The following is a 19,689-nucleotide window of genomic DNA, read 5'->3' as shown; positions in this document are numbered from 1 at the left end:
TATATATATATATATTATATATATATATATATATTATATTATAACCTTCGTTTATTTACTGGATTTTTTTCCATTACAGCTGTTTTGTTAGTGGGAAGGCAATTTTACGATTTATGTGTCCATAAAAATGTCCTGTCCCCACCAACTTTTTCAGATGTTTTTCCATTAGATTTTTACAACAAAAGATATATTTTTAACATGCTGAACATCGTATTCGGGTGAAAAAATTTCCAAAGTCATGCTTCCTCACTTATTGCGTCTTTTTTATTACGATTTTTTCAGAAAAATACAAGTTTATTTGAACAAAAATGTTGCAATTATTTTCATTCAAAGTTTTCCGAAAAATAGCAAAATACGGAACTAATCTACTTGAAACCGCAATCCTTACCATAATGGCTCTTATGACTTTTGTCAATGATGTATATGACAACCAATTCATACAGAACGAAGAAATGCGAAAAGTTGTCTGACAATTTCAAAGTTTTTCAATGGCTTGCCAAGCGTTGGTTAATAGCCAATTTTAAAACTTGTGAATTTATAATTTACCTTGAAGATTGCAACGCAATTCGCCGTCCATTGTTGGCTGGAGATTGTCATGTAAAAAGACATCACGGTCAATGCAGACGAAATCTTGGGGAAAATCATGGCATTATTACATAGGAAAAAGACGAGTGTGATGGTGGAATTGCAAATTAATATATAATATATATATATATAACAATAAAATTGTTGCCGAACAATAAGTTCGATTTATTTTGTTAAATAAAACTTCTGTATTTTTTAGGACTAATAATAAAAAAAAGTGCAAATATTTGGGAGCTGACCTCTTCAATTTAGTCGAGATAACATTTTCAATATAGCTACTTTTCTCTATATAGCATTAAAGAAAATGGGTATTTTTTTAGATTAGGTCCACCTCCACAATTTTCTTTTAAATGACCCCTTTTATTGGTTTTCGATTATGCTAAATACGAAGATCACATTGAAATCCTGCAGAAATGATTAGTTATCGAGATATAAAACGTTGTATTATGCATTGTATTCTTTGGCGGCCATCTTTTTTACGCGCGTGCAGTGTTAGTTATAGATGAGTAGATTTGTTTATGGTGCGCGCGTAAAAAGATGTCCGTCAAAGAATACAATGCATAATACAACTTTTTATATCTCGATAACTAATTATTTCTGCCAAAATTTCAATGCGATTTTCGTATTCAGCATAGTCGAAAACCTATGAAAGTCGTCATTTAAAAGGAAATTGTGGAGGTGGACCTAATCTGAAAATTTACCAGAAAATGTTCCATGTTTAAAAAAAAAAAAAGATCAATTTGTTGTTTCTTTCTGCCTTTTAAGCTCACCTTAATTTAACATTTCGAAAAGATAAAACTAACAAATAAACAGTGTTTTTTTTTTTTTTGTATTTTGTTTTGGTAAAAAATCGTAAGACTCAACTATTTGGGAGCTAACTTCTTCAATATATGATGTACATAAAGTGGGGCTTAAAACATCAATCTACGCAAGTACATAACAATGACGTGAAAAATGTTTATATATTAATGTACTATTTTTTTCCAATTTGACTTTTTTTTTGTGAAAATTTGGCTATATATATTATTTAATCGGAATTCATTACTGAGATGAGTATTATTTATTTATTTATTACGGGCTATTATCCTCATCTTTCTTAGATGTTGTTTCACGACGTTTCGGCCAACTATTCCTCTGGCCTTCGTCAGGTGTTAATCAGGACGGGATAGGAACTCCGAATCTCCTAACTGCATTCTCAGCAATCACTGTACGTTACTACGGTTCCAGGTGAGGATTGTCTGAAGATAGCCAAAACGTGGTGAGACGACAACAACTATGGGTGGCAGTAATTGCTGAGAATGCAGTTAGGAGATTCGGAGTTCCTATCCCATCATGGTTACCACCTGACGAAGGCCAGGGGAATAGTTGGCCGAAACGCCGTGAAACAACACCCAAGAAAAGATGAGGATAATAGTCCACAATAAAATAAATTTAAAATTTGGTTTTTTTTTTCTTTAAAAAAAAAAAAAAAGATTTGGCTTATTTGAAGCCAAATCATTTTAGTCTGACAACACCGATTCGGCGATTAGGGTCAACTTTTAGACACGTTTAACGGTAAAGTTATCCAATATGGTCCAGATGTTTGCGTATTTAAAGTGTATATATTTGAATAGAATTTATCTAGAAAAGATGTATGTAATATTAAAAAAAAAACAAAAAAAAAAAAACATTAAAAACAAAAACAAAAAAACAATGCCTATACAGAAATTTTTTCTCGCAATAAACTCATGCAGCATCATCTCATGAATTTTATGCGGATAGAAAGAGATGAGAGATGAAAGCTGAATATATTTGTCAATTTGAGACAAATAAAATGAATAAAATTCTCCTTGGAAAAACTAAAATTACCATGTACCTCCACCTCTCTACGCATGTTACAATTTTAATTTATTTTAAAGCATCAAAGTAAACTACTTTATATGCCGCTATCTGGGAAACACCGGGTAATCTTGCTAGTTTGAACGATTTTTCCAGAGTAGCTAACGAAGAATAAATGAAGGGTTAAAAGTTTTACTCAAGTCCATAGTTAGGTGTATCAGAATTTGGGGGGAATTTTGGACACCCCTAACACGAAACTGCGAATAAAATATAAAAAGAAAAAAAACTCGTAATTTCTCTTTTAAAAGTGGGTTGTTTATTTTCTTTATGGATTATACTTCCAAAATAAACTATTAAAGTTGTATAAAAAGTAATAGAAATATTATTTTTTTTATTTAAAAAAAAAATAGTAATGAAATTAATTGAATTTTACGAGTTCAGTATTTTTCAATTTTTAAACTTTAAAAATCTATCAAAATTGTTCTATTTATTCAATTTTTACGATATTTTCAGGGTCAATGTGAAATTTTATGCTCTTTCCAATACACTGAATATAATATTTTAGACAAACGGTTTTTTTTTAATTCACGCCCCCCCCTATTTTGAAATTTTTTATAAAAAGTAAATAATTAATTTATGTGCCAAAGTTTTATATATCACAAATTGAAGATAAAAGAGCAATAAATAATATATTCTAATTTAAAACAACAGCAAAAAAAAAAGAACAGTTTTTTCGAAATTTACCTGTAAAGTCCGAAGTTTAAAACCTTAAAAAAAAAAAAAAAAAAAAAAAACACGTTGTTTGTATTTAATTTTTTTTTTTTTTTTAAATGAAACCTTGGTACTTACTCCTTTAATTAAAAAAAAAAAATTGGGGTTGAATTACATTTTTCGAGTAGTATGAAGCTTGGAAAGACAGGGGGTCGAATTATTCAATATTTTTCCCAAAGTTTCTGACACACCTACTTTTCGGTTATGCTGAAAACGAATATCGCATTTAAATTTGCCGCAAATAAATAGTTAAATATTCGGAGATCTCTTGGAAATTCCTCGTTATGAGTAGTGGTTATTTTTAGCGCGCCATAAAAAAAAGAAAGAAATGCTTAATATCCGGAAAACTTATTTGCGCCAAATTTGAATGAGTTTTCAGCATATCCGAAAATATACAAGCCATTTTAAAGGTGACAAAATGGAAAGCAAGCAAAATTTTATCAGAAAAACAAAATTAAGTTTAATTCTGTATTTTCAAAAATTATTTTTTTACGATTACCGTTTCCACATGTTAAGGTTATTTAGCAAGTTTAAGTTCCGCATATTCCCAAGTGATAAACATTTTCCACTAAATAAGCTACTTTTTCAGGGTATTTGCTGTCAAACAAAAATAGCAGCTGACGTAAACAACTTGAGAAAGACCGAAAAACCTTTAACACGGAAGGCGCACTTTACCTATTCTACACTTTCACCTTACAATTTAAAACACTGAAAAAATAAAATTAAAACGAAAGATCAACTGGAAGTAGGGTGAAAACAGTAATTGTAATATAGAAAAACCGGGGCGCGGGGAGCTAAGTAATATGGTAGAATTTTGATCGGACCTGGAAAGATTTTACCGGATGAATTCGATTCGTGGAGTGTACAAAATTACTTAGGTATAAAAAAAATCTAATTTTCGGTACTACTACAGTATATCGCCGAAAATGGAGACACAATTTTTTTTCGGGCACCTGTCGTCAGAATTAGGATCGAAGCAGGAAATAAACAAATTAAACTAGATATTAAGTATTATAAACACCCCAACCTCCCCATGTTAAGAACGGCTTTCGGAATAAACTACCCCCCAACCTCGAAAGCCGTTCTTAACACGAGGAGGGGGTATTCCAAAAGCCGTTCTTAACATGTTGAGGTTGGGATGTTTATAATACGCTGAGCCCTGGGGTACCTCGTAAAAAAAATTACCGTTTTGCGATATGAGAAAAACAGCGACGGCAACCTAGTAAAATAGGACCGTGGCAGTGTAGTGTGGCAGTGTGGCACACCACGGCCACCGAGTCTTTACTCTCGGTGGCCACGGGCACACACGCCTTTTTTGGTTTAAGCAACGCTCCCTGCAACGCGCTGCGTACAATGTAGTCAATGAGTATTTCGCAATGGGGGCACTTAGCAGTATCAGAATTTTTGTAGGAATTTTTGACACCCCTAACACGAAACTGCGAATACAATATAAAAATCTCGTAATTTCTCTGTTAAAAGTGGGTTATTTATTTTCTTTATGGATTATACTTCCAAAATAAACTATTACAGTTGTTTTAAAAGTAATAAAAATATTTTTATTTTTTTTAAAACAGTAATGAATTTTCCGAACTCAATATTTTTCAATTTTTAAACTCAATATTTTTAAATTTTAAAAATCTATCAAAATTTTTCTATTGATTCTATTTTTACGATATTTTCAGGGTCAATGTGAAATTTTATGTTCTTTCCAATAAACCGAATATAATATTTTAGACAAACGTTTTTTTTAAATTCACGCCCCCCCATTTTCACGCCCCCCCCATTTTCAACTTTCTCTTAAAAAGTAAATAATTAATTTATGTTTAATAGTTTTATATATCACAAATTGAAGAGAAAAGGTCAATAAATAATATATTCAAATTTAAAACAAAAAAAAAAAATCAGTTTTTTAGAAATGTACCTGTAAAGTCCGAAGTTTAAAACCTTATTTTATAAGAACACATTTTTTCTTTGTCTTTTTTTTTTTTTTTTTAATGAAACCTTGGTCCTTGCTCCTTTAATTGAAAAAAAAATTAGGGCTTGAATTACATTTTTCGAGGAGTTATAAGCTTAGAAAGATAGAGGGTCGAATAATTTACGCCTCTCATTTTGAAATGTCTATTAAAAAGTAAATAATTAATTTATGTTTAATAGTTTTATATATCACAAATTGAAGAGAAAAGGTCAATAAATAATATATTCAAATTTAAAACAAAAAAAAAAATCAGTTTTTTAGAAATTTACCTGTAAAGTCCGAAGTTTAAAACCTTTTTTAAAAAAAAAAAAAACACATTGTTTTGTTTTGTTTTTTTTTTTAAATAAAACCTTGGTCCTTACTCCTTTAATTGAAAAAAAAAATTAGGGCTTGAATTACATTTTTCGAGGAGTTATAAGCTTGGAAAGATGGGGTGGAATTATTCACTATTTTCACGAAATTTCTGACACTGCTACGTCAGCAATACAATTTTAGCAAAAACGAACTTTAATTTTTAAACGAAAAGTTTGGTATACCTTTTTGGTATTTTTTTTATGCAAGTCCAATTCACTGTTCACATTAGAAATTACTTTTATAGGTTTTTGGGCCCTCTTGCAGTTTAAGGAATCTCAAAATACGAAGAAAATGGGGCATAAATCGCGTTAGACCGGTAGAAAGAATGCCACTTGATTGGACAATGAAATTGGCGTCATTTTATAAATAAAATGAAATACTGAAATTGACAATATTAGGAAATATATATTTCTTTATTAGATAATTTTTATTAAATACAGGAATTAAAAAAAATACTTTTAGCAGTTTAGATCTTTTTTATTGAATCACTTCCGCGTAATTTTATAAAATGACAAACAAATAAAGATTAGAAATATTAATGAAACGATATTGAAACTGACAATAGTAAACAGTTGATTTTTTTTTTGATTAATAAATTCCAATTTTTTTAATGAGAAACTTTTTAAAAATTCTTTATACAATAATTATTTTTTATATTTCAATATACGTCCACCATATGCGCGCGCTTGCGCGTACAAAATGGCCACCCGTGATAACATAGTATCACATGGTGTAATATTTGGAAAACTGTCTAATTTTAATTTTTCGCCAATACTACACTGTGACAAGGCAGTTTGGTACGCGAGTGCACATTTAACAGCCTTCGTTTTAGCTCGCGCGCAGCGTAAACGAAGGCTGGGCTGTGAAATGGAAAATAGTCCCAGAGTTCATGGGTTAATACGATGCAAAAGAAATCAAACAAAAAAGTTTAGCCAATAAACACAAAAAAATGCCCCCTCTCAGGTGGCCAGAAAGTGGGTGCTCATTTTAAGTTAAACTTAAATGGAAAAGTGGTCACCCACTTTTCGAAAAAGTAGTTTCTCCATATCATAAAAACTATTTTTTGTGACGGAAACGGTTTGCAGATTCGATTTTAGCACACCGAAATCTACAAAAGAAAAATATACGGACGTGAGACGGGCCTTAAAGTAAAATAATACCGAATAAACACCCAACTTTTCTATGTTAAGAACGGAACGGCTTCCGGGATAGACACTCCAAACCTTGTCAGCATACCCGAAAACCTCATGTCAAATGTGAACGAGGAGTTATACGGGTACTCCTTGGGCATTGAGTTCCATGGCGACCAGCAGAATTATTTAATGGTCGCTCCCTTGGCCCCCCCCCTTAGTGAAGGCTGACGCATGCGCACATAAAACTTTATTTTTTTTATTTACTTACGTTGGCTTAGTAAATAAACAATTTTATTGATAATTTCGTAACCCCGGAAAATTGTAATGAAAAAAAAAAAAAAGTTTCATTCAACACACAAAAGCAAAAACGGGTACTGGTCGCGGTAAGAGTTCCCTGCCGAACACCCTCCAAAAACAACGATGTCTCCCGTTTCTCGCGCAGCCGCAAAGGACATGTTTTAGTTGCCATAGTAACAACACTTTATCGACATTGTTTTACTGTTTAAAGACAGTACTACACATTTATTAATAATATCTCACTTTTAATCACTTTTATCGACATTTTAAAACTTTTTTTTTTACTCTTTTTAAATGACAACGTTAATGTTTATGACTATTGAAATAAAACATTATGTTTATGACTATTGAAATAAAACATTATGTTTATGACTATTGAAATAAAACATTATGTTTATGACTATTGAAATAAAACATTATGTTTATGACTATTGAAATAAAACATTATGTTTATGACTATTGAAATAAAACATTATGTTTATGACTATTGAAATAAAACATTATGTTTATGACTATTGAAATAAAACATTATGTTTATGACTATTGAAATAAAACATTATGTTTATGACTATTGAAATAAAACATTATGTTTATGACTATTGAAATAAAACATTATGTTTATGACTATTGAAATAAAACATTATGTTTATGACTATTGAAATAAAACATTATGTTTATGACTATTGAAATAAAACATTATGTTTATGACTATTGAAATAAAACATTATGTTTATGACTATTGAAATAAAACATTATGTTTATGACTATTGAAATAAAACATTATGTTTATGACTATTGAAATAAAACATTATGTTTATGACTATTGAAATAAAACATTATGTTTATGACTATTGAAATAAAACATTATGTTTATGACTATTGAAATAAAACATTATGTTTATGACTATTGAAAACATTATGTTTATGAATATTGAAATAAAACATTATGTTTATGAATATTGAAATAAAACATTATGTTTATGAATATTGAAATAAAACATTATGTTTATGAATATTGAAATAAAACATTATGTTTATGAATATTGAAATAAAACATTATGTTTATGAATATTGAAATAAAACATTATGTTTATGAATATTGAAATAAAACATTATGTTTATGAATATTGAAATAAAACATGTTTATGAATATTGAAATAAAACATGTTTATGAATATTGAAATAAAACATTATGTTTATGAATATTGAAATAAAACATTATGTTTATGAATATTGAAATAAAACATTATGTTTATGAATATTGAAATAAAACATTATGTTTATGAATATTGAAATAAAACATTATGTTTATGAATATTGAAATAAAACATTACTACACATTTATTAATAATATCTTTTTTTTTTTTTTTTTTACTGTTTGTGTCACTTTTATCGACTTTTTCTTTTATGAAACTTATCGGCGGTTCTTGAAATTTACTTACCACAAAACTTGTCGGCGGTTCTTGAAATTTACTTACCACAAAATGATGATAGAATAATAAATTTACTTACGTTTAATCAATGTTATTTTCTTTTTTAAATAGCATTTTCTTTTTAAATGATGACGTTTTTACTGTTTATGAATATTAAAAGAAAAATAATTACTAAACATTTATTAATAAGAAAATGGGTGCTAGTGCACTTATGATCCGCGCTATATTTTAAATCGTATTTCTAAGCTTAAAGTTTAATGTTTTTTTATTCAATTGTAAGGTTAAAGTAGAGAATAGGTACAAAACACCCTCCCCGTGTTAAGAATGGCTTTTTAAATAATAACGTTATTTCAGCACGGATCAATAAGTGCACTAGTACCCATTTTCTTATTAATAAATGTTTAGTAATTATTTTTCTTTTAATATTCATAAACAGTAAAAACGTCGTCATTTAAAAAGAAAATGCTATTTAAAAAAGAAAATAACATTGATTAAACGTAAGTAAATTTATTATTCTATCATCATTTTGTGGTAAGTAAATTTCAAGAACCGCCGACAAGTTTTGTGGTAAGTAAATTTCAAGAACCGCCGATAAGTTTCATAAAAGAAAAAGTCGATAAAAGTGACACAAACAGTAAAACAGTAAAAAAAAAAAAAGATATTAATAAATGTGTAGTAATGTTTTATTTCAATATTCATAAACAATGTTTTATTTCAATATTCATAAACATAATGTTTTATTTCAATATTCATAAACATTAACGTTGTCATTTAAAAAGAGTAAAAAAAAAGTTTTAAAAAGTCGATAAAAGTGATTAAAAGTGAGATATTATTAATAAATGTGTAGTACTGTCTTTAAACAGTAAAACAATGTCGATAAAAAGTGTTGTTACTATGGCAACTAAAACATGTCCTTTGCGGCTGCGCGAGAAACGGGAGACATCGTTGTTTTTGGAGGGTGTTCGGCAGGGAACTCTTACCGCGACCAGTACCCAAAAACGCATACTAATGACAAATGATTTATTCGTTGAAATTTACTAATTTTTAAATGAAAAAAGTAAAAAAAAAAATAGTTGTTTAAGTGCGCATGTAAAAATGTTTGTAAAAGTGAAATTTTTTTAGATTAGGTCCATCTTATAAACACCCCCAACCTCCCTATGTTAAGAACAGCTTTCGGAATAAACACCATGGAGGGGGGGATATTTGCAAAATTTAACTGATATTTGTTGTCAGCGTACTCACCCGCAAATACTATTATATAAAAAAGAGGGGTTCTGCAACGGACACTCAACCCCCTTCTCAGAAGTAGATTTATTAATCAATAGAAGTCGTCATTTAAAAAGAAAATTGTGGAGGTGGACCTAAATGTAAATTTACCAAAAAGTTATGCTCTCCATGTAAATTAAGAATGTTTGTGACAAATTATCAATAAATGGTTTAGTTACCTTTGTTTCTTTATTCATGAAAAGAGTTAAGCCAACGTAAATAAATAAGGTTTGTAAAGTGCAAAAGGCAACCTAAGTAAATAAAAAATGTTACGTGCGCATGCGTTAGCCTGGACTAAGGGTAGTGACCATTAATTCTGATGGTCACCATGGAACGCAACGCCCAAGGAGTACCGTTGGACGTAATATAAAAAGGTATCGTATTTAAATTGCCGTTTCATTTTTATAGCAACCGTAAAACAGCAATCTCCTCCCTTTTTTACCGGGTTTGTTTTACTCTACACCAGAGGCAATATCAGTTACTTTTCTTTATGTTTATTCGATTCTTAGTAAAAAGGCAAATGGCGGCATACTCGTTGTTGCATACGTTAAGTTTGGGAAAATGAATTCAAACTAAAAAAAAAAAAAAAAACTACAAAATACTGTTCGAATCAGGCTATGCCACGGTTAGCGAGTTTCTAACAGTATTTTACTTTAAACTCATTTTCCCATCTTAACGTATACAACAGCGAGCACGCCGCCATTTGTCTTTTCCACATAAAGATAACACAACTTATCGAGTTAGGTAGAAAAATAACTTATCTTGCCTTTAACATTTTTTGCTACTTGCAGTTCAAATTGTACGTATCTGTTATGGAATGAATTCTCAGAAAAAAAAAGAAAAAACAATTTATGATATCGATCAAAAGGCAGTCAGATTCCGATTTTAGGAAGAAAAGCTAGTATTAAAAGATGGGGAGCGAGTGTCAGCACTTGAAATTGAGTTATCTCCCCGTGGCATGTTCAAAAAATTCAAAAGATGACTACCTTCACCGCGCTGTTAACGTTTTTCCGTTGTAAAAACAAAAACATCAAATTAAGTGAAGTTTTCGGAGATCTCCAGTCAAAAACGGATACGTACAATATATAAACTTTTATCGATATAGTTTCATTTTTTTTATGTGATTAAACTGTACAAGTGGGTTTTTTTTTGGGGGGGGTACAACCTTTTTCGTAGTAAAACAAAAGTTTTATTTTTGATTTAATTTATCTTTTAGAAACCGTCGAAAATTTAATTCGGACCAGAGGCGGGCTGGACGATCTGAGATCAAGATTGCGAAATGATCGTGATTTCATAACCGTATCTCGGGAGTCAGTTATTAGCTCGAAGAAATAGGACGTATTGACTGGGGAGTTGTTGGACAAACTCCGAAAGGAACCAACGACATCCGCATCCCGCACACCTTATTATCACGTTCAGTAATGGGGGAGTGTATGTACGTCGGCAACAAATGAAGTGTTCACAGAGGTACTGTTAGCAACATAACGCATCACGTCTGGCGTACACAAAATGACCAATACGACCTGGGCCAAGGTAGGCCAAGCCCCAGCGCCTCTGAGCGCCGCCTCTCAGGAAGACTAAAACAAAAACAAAAAACAAAAACAAAAACAAAAAACACACCACACCTTAGGGTAGAACAGATTTTCTCGGACCTTACCCTCCTTTGTATTGGTCCCTCCCTCACCCCAGTTCGGTTCCTGCCGTAAAATTAATCCTTTTTCAATTATTTTTCTGCGGATTATCGATCCGAGACTTTTCTTTCATATTAGCAGGGAAATTTAAGTTTAGAAACTTAAGTGAGGGGGGGGAAAAAAAAAAAACAAAAAAAAACCCCACCTTCAATTATAACGTTTGATTTTTTTTTTTTTTTTATACACTACAGCAGTGGCGGGAAATCTTAAGGAGAGTTGTGGCACAACTCTCCTTAAGTGCTGATTGAGTTTTTTCTGCTTTAGGTTTGACTGTGGCAACTTTTTGGCGGCGGGGTTTGCCTTCCTTTGGAGTATCAATTAATAGAACGTTATAATTGAAGTGATCCCACCAACGTGTAGTCATTAAAACAAACAAACAAAAAAAAAAAAAACACACTTATGGTGCCGCGCCGAAATTAAGTCATTCCTGTTCTTGCGACTAACAATGTAAGACATCGCGAAACTTGAATTTAACCTGAAAAGCTTAAAATAGGGCGGTACAAAAAATATAGACACCAACTGGAAAACTTTTCCTAATGTGAAAGGAAACTGTTGTAAACGAGAATACGCAAAATAAAAGCTGGAAAAGAATTCATTTTACGGCAACACACACGGATATGGTAAAAATAAAGATTTTCAATTGAACTTATGAAACTATCTGAGTGGACAAATGACCGATAAGTTAAAGAAATAATTAAATAAATCGAAACCTTTGTCCACTAAAAATAATTGCGTAAGCATTTTTCATTATCAATGTACAAAAAATATTTGGATAAAAGTAAAAACAAAACACGCTAGATTATTTTAGTCTGAAAGTTTTTCATGGCTAAAAAGACCAAGGTTTGCACAGGGGGTCGACCTAGACGAGAGTACCCAAAATGGCCGACCAGGACTGAGATATGACACGTGACCGGATGTAATGGAAGAAATATCTCATGTATTTAATTTAAGCCGTCGTTTCGTATCTTACAACATCGTATCTTACAACATATACAACAAATACTTTATTGTAACTTTTTCTTTAATAATCTATATTTAATAAATATTTATATAAAATTATCAGAATTGAAAAAAAAGCCAAGCTGGCAACCCTGATAGGCACTTGAATGTACTTTGGCAACACGGCTCTAGCTGAAATAATTTATTAAGGAAACAACGTAAATAAATAAATTAGAGAAAAGGGAAGCGATACGGTAGAGAGAAGAGCAGTGTTGCCAAAGTAAATTCAAGTGCCTATCAGGGTTGACAGCTTGGTTTCTTTTTCAATTTTGGCTTCAAATTTGGCTTTTTTCTGATAATTTTATATAAATATTTATAAATTATTAAAGATTAAAGAAAAAGTTACAATAAAGTATTTGTTGTATATGTTGTAAGATACGATGTTGTAAGATACGAAACGACGGCTTAAATTAAATACATGAGATATTTCTTCCATTACATCCGGTCAAGTGTCATATCTCAGTCCTGGTCGGCCATTTTGGGTACTCTCGTCTAGGTCGACCACGGAAAATTTATCGGCTCTAGATGAAGGGAAAAAAAAACATAACGAATCAAGGTTTTTGTTCATATTTTTAGACAGGGTATTTTTCTGTTACGTGCGTTAAGAACAGATTAAAATTTCTTATTGCTGTGTCTGTTTTCATACCATACGCTTCCCTATACATGGCCTCGTCCACATGTGACCATTTCATGTTACCTACCGATCCAGACACATGCTTAACCTTTCTTTTAATACGGGACCAGTAGCCCTCTATACTGTTCGTACACACACATGTGACGGGGGGTCTACGAAATGTTCAGAGTGATTTACTGTGCCGTGTTGGTAACCGAGTGATGTAAGCCTGCTATAACTCCTCCATTCATCTGTGAATATGGTAGACCCCGGTTCCACATTTTCTAAAATAGCCGCTTCTAGGGTGACGGACGCAAAAAACCGAGTTTCGCTGTTCTGTCATAAAACCCTATTACCCATTCTTGCCTACTAACTCTGCCAACGTTATTTTTGCGTTTGAAATGTAAACTTTCGTCTACTTCAACTATGTGTCCCGTTCCGCCCAACTTTTTTTTATCTTTTAATAACTTGCTCGTGCATATATCTCTGCAATACTCAAACCATTGAATGGCGACACCCGTAGAAACCCCACTGAAATTTGCGGAAGTAGTCACAGGTGTCTGTGAAACAAAATCGAACATAATTTGCAGTATAGTGTGAATATGGAGCTTTGACTTCTCGAAAAAGGTGCCCTTCCGCACCGACATCCTTGTACCACACATAGTGCATCTCCAACAAACTGTGTCTAGTTTAAACGCTGCAGATGGCCTGATACACATTGAATGTCCACAATCACATATTTTCTGGGTGGACACGAGCTGTTTACTTTGGGCATACTGTAATTCTTTCTCCTGGGTAAAATTAAGGAGAATTTCCATTCTTGGAGAAGTAGCCATTTTTTACAAGCTATACGGTAGAGAGAAGAGCAGTGTTGCCAAAGTAAATTCAAGTGCCTATCAGGGTTGACAGCTTGGTTTCTTTTTCAATTTTGGCTTCAAATTTGGCTTTTTTCTGATAATTAACGGAGTAACTAATGTGATGTTCAGTAGTTCGCTGTCAGTGTAGCGCGCCCATCGTCTCTATTTATACACAACGCGCGGACGTAGTTGTAGACATACAACAAACTGACGCTCTCACAACAAAATGGCAGCTGTTCAACGTCATATGTGTTTCTTCTCTACACATTTATCGCTCAATAAGGTGTCGTCTTTTTATCAAAACCCTTATTTAATCATTTCACATCAATCTTAGCACATTAGTCTACAATCCCTAACAAGAATTATTGCCACGAACATTTTCTCTGATTTGTTATTTCAAATAATAGGGCATCGTGTCGCCGACGTGTCGGTTCATCGAAATCAGGGTGGCCTTCATTCAATCTTAAAAATAATTAAATCCATGATATATTTTCGTCTTTTTTCTTCGCTAATCTAAAATATAATCATATATCGACAATCTGGAGAAAAATCAGCTTCTGACATTTTCATATACGCCAGTTATACTCGGTTCGATTACAATAACAAACACAATATCTTTTTCAGCACCGCCATTTTTTCTCGCTTACATTTTAACCGATAGAAAATATATTCTTCAAAATTCTTTCTAAAAGTGTCATCGGCCATTCCGAACCAATCTACATATTTATAGATCATTAATTTTTGTTGTGAATGAAATTCACAAAAATATATTTAACTTGTGATTACATTTTGAAAACACTATTCAATTTCTGTGTTCACTCACAAAGCGCGATCTCCGAGGAGTTAGATTGAAGGCGACTTTCAGCTTCATTCGTTCGAAATAGATACTATTTTAAAAAGATTTCTCTTTCGAAAAACACAACATTACCTTTATTTGTCTTATTTTAAGATAAAACATTTAAAATAATAAAAAAAAAATTACTTATTTTCTCTATTTCATACAACTTTACATATAAAGATAAAATATGTTGAAAAAATATTCATCGGGTTTATTCTCTTAAGTTCGACATTTTTTTCAATGCGTTTTTTTTTTTTTAAACAAAAAAAAATCACAAATTATTTAATATATTAATTTTTCGAAGCAGAATTAATCGGGAAAAGTAAAAGTGAAAAATAAAACGTCTGATTTCAGTTTTTATTAATTTATAAAAATGAATATCTTTTTTTGTTTTATTTACCGACAAGATTACTAGCGAATATAATTCATTTGCATGAAAGAACATTTAAAGGAATAAATGTTTTTCGGATTTTTAAAATTAATTATTAAATTAACAATTTTTTTAACATTTATTTTTCGAAAACGAAATATTTTTATTCTATAAAAACATCCTCCCCAAAAAAACGTAAATTGAAAAGAAACAAGAAACGCACAAAAATGGTTTATCGGGATTCGATTATCGTTTGTTCTCCCCAATTGAGTTAGACACAAGGTCGGTTTTTAATGCGAGGAAAATCCAGCTCCACAAAAAGGGGTACTTTATTTGTTCATCAATATCGTATGAATCTGAAGAATATTCTTGGCATTGGTTTCCCCAATATTTTCCTAGTCAGAGTTCGATTTAGAAAGATATCGGGCACCACGTAGCATCCTGCCAGTATCTTAAGTGAAAGTGATTTTAGTGAACGAATTGGATTCGAACTTGGAACGTCTGTCCGTGCCATTCACTAAACCACCGTCACGTTTAGTGATTTTCCAGAATAGGTAACAAACCAAAAAAGAAGTGAATAAATTAATAAATGTTACCAGAGGCAAGCGGAGTTACATATCAAAATATATTTTTCTATGTTTTAACTTATTTTAAAGTGTTTTTTTAGTTAAAAATAACAGTAATGTAAAACAACCTGTCGAGATAGAATAAAAAGAAACACATGCAAGTTTCTTTGGAGCAATGCTGAAATTCGATAATCGCTCAAAAATCGAAAATGAAACAAAATGTTGATTGAAACAACACACCCAATGTCATCCACCAATCGTGCGGGGGAGGTAAAAGTGGTTCAATCGTTAACGACACGGATTGATAACTTGGGTATCTCAAATTCGAATCCAATTCGATGGTCACTTAGGACATTGATAATCTTCACGTGGTCGCTCCTGTAAGTATCCGAGTTCTTTCTAGAAATAATTCTGGCCAGAAAAATTTCGTGAAAACCAATGCAAATAGAATCTTCGGATTCACACGATGTATGGACAATGTCATTAAATAGGGGTTGTGTGTGATATGAGAAACTAAGTCTGTGTAGAAAAATGTTTTTTTTTTTTTTTTAATCTTAAACATTATTATATGAAGAGTTATTTCGAATAAAAAGTTAATTTATTTTACCCATCTAATCTCGAAAAATGCACGATTAAAATGTGTAAACATTGCATGAAAAATATCCAAGATGGCTGTCACCCGCAATTTCGTAGAGCAAGTAGCAGCCTTGACCTTGCGATCAAAAACGAAGCTCGAGTTAAAATGTACAAATCGATGAAGATCAATCGTGCGAAAATATAATGTTCTACAGTAGGTATTTATTTGCTTCCCCACGTAAGCAAAATATGACACAACGTCGTTTTTATGTGAGGTGAATGGGAGGGGAGGGGAAGGGGATGGTACATATAGGGTCGGCCCTACATGTACCAACAACCAATTGCCACAAGGGCAATGGTCACAAAGTGCAGCATCTGTCGGAACAGATACTTGCGCGAGCCTTTTCTAGTCTCACACAAAAACATGCGTTCACATCTCAAGCTATATTACTTGTCATATACATACGCGCACACAAACATACGCGCGCACGTCCACACACGCACATATATTCATGTTCGCGTACATACACTCACATTCACATGTATATATACACACACGCTAACGTACACACATGTACTCAAACGTACGCACTCAAGGACAACGTCACTTCCCCTTTCAAAGGAAATCCACACATTGTGCAAAAGACCACCGGAAACAAGTATAAAAGCAAGAGCAATAAGCAGCATCTTTCTTTTCAGACCAGCTTCCTAGCTGGGCGGTCTACGGACCGACAGCGTGTCTTTTCGGCATACGCACGCACGCGCGTGCCTCACACCACTTGCTACTATGTGGTTAGGCTAACGAACAGTATGTACACTTTATACGCTTTCTCTCTCCATAACCTCGATTGACATTCTCATTCTTTCTCTCTCTATATATACAACTTGTCCCTGAGCATACCTTCGCATAGCTGACTGCTAACTGATGTCAACCCTCTATCCTTTGTCTTTGTCTACACGCTGGACTATCATTCTCATTTCTACTATATTACTCACCTCTCTTCCCACGCGCGAACAAACAATAGTGAGATGAACACACATTTCCTTTTCTTTCTACACCACCAGTCCTGCAACAAACGATGGTTACACCCGCGCAGACATGAACACGTGTTATATCTAAAACATCTATTCTTTCAACAGTAAATAAACGACACGTTTATCTATTCCAGCAATTGAGTCTTTGTTTCCTTAATTCCATTCGTTTCATTATTTTTTTCTTTTGTAACGGGATTAGGATTTATATATCCTGGTCCTCTACATACTACACTTTGCTCCCCCCACGGTTCGAACGAAGCCACCATTTTGTTTTTCGTTCTAACTCCATGACGTTTTATTTTAAGTGCAAAAAAAAAAAAAAAACACTTTAAAATAAGCTTAAACACAAAAGTACTTAGCCAGGTCGACAGAAGAGTAACTTAGCTTGCCTTTGGTAAAATCTATTTGTTGTGTATTTATTTTGTTCACTCCCTTTTTTTTTTTGTTTCGTTAACTATTCTGCAAACACGCCAACATTTCTGAATTCACACACACACACACACACACACACACACACACACACACACACACACACACACACACACACACACACACACACACACACACACACACACACGCGCGCGCGCGCGCAAAATAGAATTCAAGCTGGTTTTCAGAAGAAAAAAAGCCAAAACATTAAACAAAAACTCATTTAAAAAAAAAATCAAATTAAAAAACTTTCGATTTGACAGTTTAAAGACATCAAAATCAAAATCGAAATTCCCACAGACATTGCAAACATCGTCGTGTTTATAACTATCACAATACACATCGATTTTTTTAAAATTACTATTGAATAAAGTAAAACAGGTGTGTGTGTGTGTGTGTGTGGTCACATAATACTGAAATTAACAGGAAATCGGGGTTTTACTAAATATGTACGACTAAAAATGATGTACTTACAAAATATCACGAAATAATCTTGTAATAAACAATTAAACGAATTTACTCAAAAGTTCCGAGAGGTTATTTTTGGTAAATATCTTTTTAATCCCATATTTATATAGATATTTACTAAAGAAAACTCCCGATTTTTATTAAATATTCGCTCTTAAGTCCGTCAGCGCAAAAAAAGTGTTATTAAAATAAACAATAAAACAACTTAGTCACAGTCGCGATTATTTTTGGCAAATTCTTAAAGACTGAGACTTTTTTTTTTTCAACCCAGTGTGTCTCTATTTACAATGCCTCCCCACGGGACAGAATTAGACACCAGGGTAGTTTTTTTTTTTTTTTTTTTTTTTTTTTTTTTTTTTTTATGTGGAGAAAAGGAACAAAAATAAAAATTGTCTCAGTCGTGAAGGATTTCTCCTCCACTGACAGAGAACTAGAAATTGAATTGCAACATCAGAAGAATAGATACTACACTTTGATCTTGACCTGAAGGCAACCCAGTGTCCCAGTGTGTCACTTTTTTTTGTAAAATAAATAAATAAATAAATAAATAAATAAACAAGTTTATTTCTTTATTATTGAAATAAAAACAAAACGAATTTAGTCAGTCACAACTTTCAGTCGATAATTTTTTTTTACAAATCAAATTGTACGCGTGACCTTTTTTTAAATTTGAACTTTGTAACACAATAACAACAATCTTTTTTAAAAGTAGAATAAATCCCTGAAGACTGAAGCAATGTTTCCAATCTCGTGTGCATCTTTTAGGGGAACTAAAATAAATATTTTCTGTTTGTTTTTCTTTTTTCTTTTTTTAAAATAATATTGCATAAAGTTCTGTTTTATGATGACGCGACTCTGATTCATTTCTCATAAAAAAGAGTCCGCTGCCGCTGCCCGCTGCTCCTTGTCCAGCCTGCAAAGAGTGTTTATCCGAAAGCCGTTCTCAACATGGGGATGTTGAAAATAAGAAAATGCATTTTGGAATAACCACCCCCAACATCACTAGGTGTATCGGAATTTTTGACACCCCTAACACGAAAGTGCGAATAAAATATAAAAAACTCGTAATTTCTCTTAAAAGTGGGTTGTTTATTTTCTTTATGGATTATACTTCCAAAATAAACTATTAAAGTTGTTTTAAAAGTAATAGAAATATTTCTTTTATTAAAAAAAAAATAGTAATGAAATTAATTGAATTTTACGATCTCAGTATTTTTCAATTTTTAAACTTAAAAAATTTATCAAAATTTTTCTATTGATTCAATTTTTAGGATATTTTCAGGGTCAATGTGAAATTTTATGCTCTTTCCAATAAACCGAATATAATATTTTAGACAAACGTTTTTTTTAACTGACGCCCCCCCCCATTTTCAAGTGTCTATTAAAAAGTAAATAATTAATTTACTCACCAAAGTTTTATAAATCACAAATTGAAAATAAAAGATCAATAAATAATATATTCAAATTTTAAACAAAAAAATAGTGTTTTTTAGAAATTTACCTGTAAAGTTCGAAGTTTAAAACCTTTTTTTTTTTAAACCACGTTGTTTGTTTTTTTTTGTTTTTTTTTTGTTTTTTTTAATGAAACCTTGGTCCTTGGTCCTTTAATTGAAAA

Source organism: Euprymna scolopes, chromosome 28 (genome assembly GCF_053919585.1).
Source record: "Euprymna scolopes isolate OS-2025 chromosome 28, ASM5391958v1, whole genome shotgun sequence".
Lineage (NCBI taxonomy): Eukaryota > Metazoa > Mollusca > Cephalopoda > Sepiida > Sepiolidae > Euprymna > Euprymna scolopes.
The sequence above is the reverse complement of the archived record's forward strand: the minus strand, read 5'-3'. Positions refer to the sequence as shown.